At 32.7% G+C, this 8,018-nt stretch overlaps 1 long non-coding RNA gene across 1 annotated transcript; it reads right to left on the reverse strand.

The window, feature by feature from the left end:
• Nucleotides 1-582: 582 nt before the first annotated feature.
• LOC138702718 (uncharacterized) lies at nucleotides 583-1,534 on the reverse strand. Its single transcript, XR_011332873.1, has 2 exons — nucleotides 1,487-1,534; nucleotides 583-1,409 (listed from the first exon to the last, which is right to left on the reverse strand). It is a non-coding gene; the product is annotated as an uncharacterized lncRNA (long non-coding RNA).
• Between the last annotated feature and the right edge of the window lie 6,484 nt (nucleotides 1,535-8,018).

Below are 8,018 nucleotides of genomic sequence, written 5' to 3' on the forward strand. Positions count from 1 at the left end.
TTAAAGAAAGTGTTAGTTTTGTCTATATAATCAGTTTTATACATTAGAACAACGGCGTCATTCTTATCTGCTTTTATATGTGTTACGTTATTGTCGTCCAATTTTTGTTTTAATTTCTTTATTTCGCGTAGTTGTGTTTTGGCTGTTTGAAGTTCTGTTAGGGTCCGTGATGTATTTTTCAATTATTTTGGCTGCACTATACTGTAAAAAATCTTTGTTTTCATGCTTACTTTGTGATATTATATGCTGGGTCTCAATTGCTAGTGTATCAACTATATTCTGTATGTTGCTTGGAGGAAAATTGTGTTTATAGCCGTTTTTAAGTATATCTACTTCTTGATTATTTAGTTGCATGTTTGTTAAATTTATTACTTTATTGTCTTGTGTTGTATTATTGTTACTAGCTTGTTGTTGTGTTTGATTAGTTATTAGGGAATTTAGTTTCTTCTTTAATGTTTCATATTTGAGTGTCATTATGTTACTGATTTTCTCTATTTTACTCATGTAAATTAGATTCCATGTTTGGTTGAAATAGGTTGCCATCTGTAAATGTATATCGTATATTTTTTTATTTAAATATCATTTCTTTCTATGTAAAAACTTAATTTCATTTCGCACACGTAACTGTTGGTATTGCAAGTTAGATTTCCTGGCAGGGTATGAATAGTGCTTGTTCTTAGACATGGCATATTTAGGTGTAACTCTATTTGATAGGCATTGATTATTAAACCAAATGTTGGCGTTGGTTTTCAGTATTTTCACTTTTGTTTTCACAAAAGAATTAATTAGTTTTGCTTGACTAGCGTTTAGTATTTTCATTTTGTATGATTCTCCGATAAGCACGTTGTAATATAATAATATTGAATTGGGCTAACCGTCTATACTTATCTAGTTTATATTTGAATTAAACATTAACGTTTTCGGCACTTATGTGCCATTTTCAAATGCATGGAATTGCCTTATTACATGTTCAAATAGATACACCTTATGTGTGTGAAATATATGGTGTGTACCCTTGACGAGCTACCATCGTTTACAAAATAATATATAAATTAAATTAAAAACACTTGCTAATAATTATACTAATTTACATCTACAATAAAAGTCCCATTGTTTTATGTGACAATATGGTTATCTTGAAGTTGTTATCACATGCAGTTCCTATATTTATTGAATGTTTTGAGTTGCACTGTGTTGCACGTATTAAAATGTTAAAATTTGTTTGTTATATATTAACACACCAAGGATTCATGTTGTTTCACTTACGCAAGTCGAAGCACTGTACCACGATGAAATGTTGCGTAATATCAGTTGCATTGATGCCTGTTATTGTGTTCCTTCGGTTTGCCAAGGTTGGATGTTACAAATTCATCATTGTCACCATACGATTGTCAGTTAAGCCTTTTACACTGCGAACATAAAATGTTGTTGTTACGTGTGTGAATGTACTGGTGTTTAAATGCATTGATTGAAAATATTAACTTACATTGGTTGGACGTGTTGTGTGCTCGACGTTAGTCAGGCTGTTACTGAGAATCGTTCAGTGCTCACAATACTTCTTATTTTAATGAACGTCTGGCGGAACCGGAAGTGAATATGCCCATCACCTCATAGAAGAAGGACATGAATTATGTAATATAAAAGATACACTAAAAGTTATAAAAGCCATTAACAGCCTCTTAATAGACATTGCAGAGCAATTTTATATTGCAAAGAATTTCAACGAAGGAAAACACCTTTTAAACGAACAAATAGTTAATCACAATAACCCACTATTCAATTTATTTAAATTAATCTCGGAAAATCGGACATCATCCCATAATATTACATCACATCCCCCTACCCCCACATCACTTCCGGAAGTGGAAGAGTATGTGTTATTCTGCAGGTAAGACATTCTCGATGTTTTCTTTCTTTTCGTTCAAATGATTTTCACTTTATTAATAGGTAAAATTATGTTAACTGAACCTAATTCGGAGTGATTGGGCAGTGTATGGAGAGCTGTTCTCTGATTCCACAGCAAGTTAAAATACTATGCGCGGTGGGGACATTGCATGTGAAATCGGACAGCATAAAATCTTATAACTGCGTAATTCCTCGGGGAAAGAAATATGTATAGATGGGTAGGAGATACTTTATTGTGCAAAGTCTGTTTTCGTTTAAGTCTATCAGTTTTTTTGTTTTAATGCGTTAAATTTATCGTAGGCCTAATTCCGTAAAAATCGTCGGTTCCAAAGGGCATAAACGTGAAACGCCTTATGATAAATATTCTAACGAAAGTTCATATTATAGCTGAGAGCAAGATTTTCATAACTATGCATGAAGCATATTTTATATTAATATTTAACAAGTATATACGTACATTAAGTAAATAGGCCTATATCGATATTTGAGAAACTTCCCCACTGAAAATAGTAATATAAAAATGTCAAATGATTCCTCTCTGTCTCTAAGGAAATTGTATATCAATTTCAGTTTCGGTGTAGCTTAAAGAAGTGCTCCTGTAAAAAATATAATTTCGTTAAATTATATTAGCTACGCTCAAGTCCCGAGCCATATCATATATATCATGTCATGTCATAACATACATCATAATTATGTATATATGTATTGTATGTATGTAATGTATGTATGTATTAACACTGCAAAAGGGTAAATACCCGGAGGCAGTGTTAACTAATTACACTCAATAATGACAATTAATAATAAATACAATTAATAATATAAAGAATAATAAATGCTAATAATATTCAGAATATTATAGTATGCAGATCCTCAGAAAATTAAAGGTTCCTGAAAAGACTCTTCAGACAATTGCATCAACCATTTTAAAATCTTCATTGATCATCATCAATCACCATCTCTATTCATCTTTATAATATTCAATGTATATTATTTATTTTCAATAAATTTTTATCGTTTTGATAGCTACCACATCTTATCGCAGAATATTCTTTTTCAAAATTTCATTATATATTTCTTTTAACATTAATTTACATTTTCTTTTTTGTTCATTTGAATTGATTAGGATGCCGATATTTTAAATCCAAGATTTGGACGGCTATCATTTCGATTTAATTGATTTTATTATATTACTTTTTATCAAATTACAGCTAACCTTAGTTAAATAAATTCACTCTCAATTCTCGGATCCGTCTTTACAAACACTGAACCTAACCACCAATGATGATCGTTGTATTTCATTGTCCTCAATACAAATTAAGCAAATACTTAAGAAATTTATGTGAAGTGAATTGTGTTCTTTGATCAAAGGTTAGATTAGTTATAGATTTATTTATACTTTTTTTATTATCCAATTTAATAAACCCTATTTCACCCTGAGGTATATTAGTGTTATAGTTGGTATCAAAATACATATTTTATAAGCAATAAACAATAATAAAATTATAATACAAAATTGTGGTCAAGGTTACAATTCACATGAATTATGTACAAGAATGCACCTTAATGAAAGAATGGATCGTTTCATAAAGCCTCAAGGCATGTCTCTATATTTATATCTAATGGTTATAGGAAGAAATATATAATAGCTATTAAACATTTTATTTTAGAAGCAATAAATAGCTATAATAAAAATTGGCTTAAAATTTACGAATTAAATACATTATTTAGTAACAACAATTGGCAATAATCAGGTATTACAAGAAATGGCTCAAAATTAGAAATCAAATGCCTAATTAAAATAAAAATTAAAACCAATAGTACAATATTATAGTATGCGAAATTGAAGACTTACAGTTTCATTATAGTTGATTAGAACTTATAGGGTAAACTAGGGTCTGTTGGACAGTCGGGCATGTTGGACACACTGTACTTTAACAGGTTACCTCGCCACTTGTGGGCACTACATTCTGCTAGAAGTCAATGACGGAAGTAGCCCCACTCGTGGCTTCTTCCGTCATTGACTTCTAGCAGAATGTGATGCCCAAAAGTGGCGAGGTAACACGTTAAAGTACAGAGTGTCCAACATACCCGACTGTCCAACAGACCCTAGTTTACCCTACGATTTTTTTTCCCCGGAATAATTTAACATTTTACAGTTTCACGAATATTCTATTCAAGAAGGACATGAAATACTTATATGATTTGGAGTTGGTAAGTATATTGGTTAACGGTTTGGTAAATGTTTAATTTAAAGTGTTCAGTAACAACTCAAGCTCGTATCTTTCACAGCAAAAGACTGGGCAGTCATATAATACATGTTTGACATCTTGAGATTCCTCCCCACAAATGCAAGTTGCATTGTCTTTATGGTTGAAGAATCCTATAAATATTGTGAATGTTGATGAATATAGAGAAAATGGAGCGGTTTTTCCATAAATAATGTTATGTTTTATTTAACGACGCTCGCAACTGCCGAGGTTATATCAGCGTCGCCAGTGTGCAGGAATTTTGTCCCGCAGGAGTTACTTTATATGCCAGTAAATCTGCTTACATGAGCCTGTCGCATTTAAGCACACTTAAATGTCATCGACCTGGCCCGGGATCGAACCCGCAACCTCGGGCATAAATGGCCAGCGCTATACCAACTGTGCCAACCGGGCCGACCGCGATTTTTCAATGTTTGTATATATCCAAAAGAACCTTCGTGATATACGTATGTATTTCGCATCTTACTGAACTCGAACTGTATCATTTGTAATATACAATTGTTGCTGTCACAATTATGTCATTACCCATTCAGGAACGTCATCGACATTATCATCCTCACCATCATCGTCATCGTTGTCGTCGTGGCAACAGTCATCTGTCCAAAAAATTGAACTTTGGACTGTTTGATTCTCACTCCTTTCAAGATTACGTTGTTGTTGTTGTTGTTGTTGTTGTTGTTCAGACAACTGTCCGAAGACAGGTCTGAACCTCACAAGTGACACCAATAAGGCAACACTCATGAGACAACTAAACCAGAAAATAATGCGATAGGGTGGCCAGTTCCTTTCCACGAGACTATACTTCGTCCCACTGTCTGACAGGCTTTGTAAACAGTGCCGGCAGAGAGAGGGAAAAGATTAATTGCTATTCAACCAATGGCAGAGGTCTCATTGCAGGCTTGTTTTCAAGTTGAGAAGAGGTAGAACGTTTCAGATCGCCCAACTTCGAGACAAGCGTGAAATGAGGCCTCCACCATTGGTTCAATAGCAATTATACCGTAGTTCTCTCTTTGTCTCTATCGGCAATGTTTACGTCTCCTGTCAGACATTATGAAACAAAATGTAGAGTGTATTACATATTATTTACAAATCATTTATGTTACTAGCATACACAACACAACAAATTTATCTTCGCAATATATATATTATTTTAATTTATGTAGACTACATTCCTTATTTATTTCGTTCTTTTTTAAGATCAGTCAAGTACAAAATATGAAATTCTTCTGTATCTAATATTGTATTATTTATGTGATTTCATTGTAGATCTTGTCTTATTTTAGTTACTAAAATATTTCTCTATTCATCGTGTAATAAATAATATTTCTGAAATGCGACCGAACATGAGCACGGCTCACTCGGTCTTCAAATTTATTGAACATTATTATATCCTCAGGTTTTTTTATGTATTATTATTTTATTCTAATTGTATTCTGTATTTTTCTATCCAAACCAGTACCAAAAGAAACTCTAACACAAGAATAGAGGTATAACTTAGTCCCTATGGATGTAAATCTACCTACACTAACCATCCGGGGTTCTTATCCATTTTCGTTTGATATACAGCTACAAACTCTATGAACTGATCCTCAGTGCAGAATATATATTTTTAATTTATTACCTTTTCTGCTGTCCTGATAGTTGCAAGTTAACTCGTTTATCATTAGAACTCTGCAAAATTTATCTTTGCGTGTAAAAATATTTGAAATATACATTGGACCTTAACGGAAGACAAAAAGAGGCTGTTTTTAGGTTAACCCTGTTATTATTGAGGTATTTTTATTTGTTTTTGCGGGAAGCACAATTGGCGGCGTGATGGTTATTGTTATACATGCACAATAATGCCAACATAAAGCGCATAAATGCGGTCACTTTATTGTGCGAAGCTTTGAAGGGGTAAACCGATTTCGATCGGCTTATCCTACCTCTGGATTATTTATATTGGATCATTAAATTTAATAACATTCGCTGAAAATCGATATCTACCGAACATCGATATCTATTATCACGGTTTATTCCGTGATGAAGGAACCAGTACTGTCATGGTGCCCTGAAATAATATACTCCGAACTGTTTACATGCCAGAAAAACGACAGCTTGCCTATCATTTTGACAATTATAATAGAACTCAATCTCATTCCCAAGTGTTACTACTCCACTTCACCGCACTCTATAATAATTGAAGACCTTGGCGCAAGAAGGGGATAACTCATCTTTCTTAGTTTTGAGATATTTTGAGGTAGCCTGAAGTTAACCATTGAAACTTTTAATGTAATTTGAATATCACTGCTTTTTTCTCTTTAGAATATAAAGGAGATACATTCAGTTATATTTACTGTGAGTACCAATGCTTCACTCTTAAAATTAATCCTTACTTTTTATAGAATTCTCCAAAAAATCTGAATTAACACCTTTTTGAAGAATTGAAAGGATGGTATATAATATTTTTTCATGATAAAAGAAAGTGTTATCGCCAATATTTTCTTCATTTATACAATAATTTAACATAAAGAGAGGAATGGAAGTTCAAAATGCAACTCTAAACACAATATACCATTACAAATTAATTAAACATGTAATACTTCATGTAGTTTTCATTTTAAGTTTAATACCAATGGTCGTTGGAAAGTTTAAGTTGAGTCACTTTTCTTAAAACCTTTTGTCTTTCGTTCTTGTTATTGTGAAAGGCTTATCTTTACCTTTGTCATTAAAATTTAATGTTGATCAACACTGCACGTAATTTCCCTGATTCTTACATGTTTTTCCATAGCTACAAAACTACAAAATCACGATCAGAATCCATAAAAGCATGTCCTAATTCTGGAAACTTGTGTTGTATTGTTTCTATCTTCCCTCTTTGTGTAATATACTGCCAAATATATAAACTTGAAAATTATCCCCCCCCCCCTGCAGCTGAATCGCTGAAGATGAAATATGCAGCTACAGACTTGTAATGACCCTCTGCAACCTTCGTCTTGTGTTCATATAATATATATTATGAAGAAAAACACAGCCTGTTGCATTAATTCACTTATAATATTCTAAAATTGTATAATCAGATTTGCCTCAAGTAGAAAGCTATTCTTGTAGAAGGTTTCGGAGGAGGTAGGGTTTCTGCAAATCGAAAGTCACATATAATGTCTTATCTTCATTCATAGCTCTATCTCTATCAATTGTTGAGCCTCAAAAGGAGCTTAATGCTTTTGAATGTGTTTTTGGTTGCTATCACTTGCACCATAACGTATCAATATCCTACGTGGAAAGCCAAAACCTAAATTGTAGTCATTAAAATAACATGTCTATACATGATAATAGATACAGATTTTATGAATTTACTTATACTGTCACTCTCACACAAAGAATGCATTTTATTTACAGATAATGGAGGGGTTATGTATCTGCGATGAGGGATTTTGTTTCCAGAATATTGGGACATTTCACTTGGGAAAGATTTTACATTGCTCAAGAACAAGCTCTTCATTCTTTTTTGTTACTGCATTGGGCCTACTGTGATGCCTGCCTCTTATATCGCTCGAGATGTAGAAATTCTTATGGATTTTGGTCTCTTATTACATCTATCTTTTTCCTTCCTATGTCATACATAGACAAGGCTGTATCTTTACACATTTGCCTACACTTTCCATTAACTGTAAGAAAATATATATGACTTTTGGCGATACTTCTGAGAAACGCTGATTTGTTTAACCTCAAATGATTCCATGATTGCAAACAAAAACATATTTTTCCCATTAACACCTAACTTAAATAAGTTATTCATCAAACGTAGTTTGTCTTTCTTCCTCTGTGAATCTCTTGTCACAGTTCACACGGCAATTATCTTTACAG

Source organism: Periplaneta americana, chromosome 7, assembly GCF_040183065.1.
Source record: "Periplaneta americana isolate PAMFEO1 chromosome 7, P.americana_PAMFEO1_priV1, whole genome shotgun sequence".
Classification (NCBI taxonomy): Eukaryota; Metazoa; Arthropoda; class Insecta; order Blattodea; family Blattidae; genus Periplaneta; species Periplaneta americana.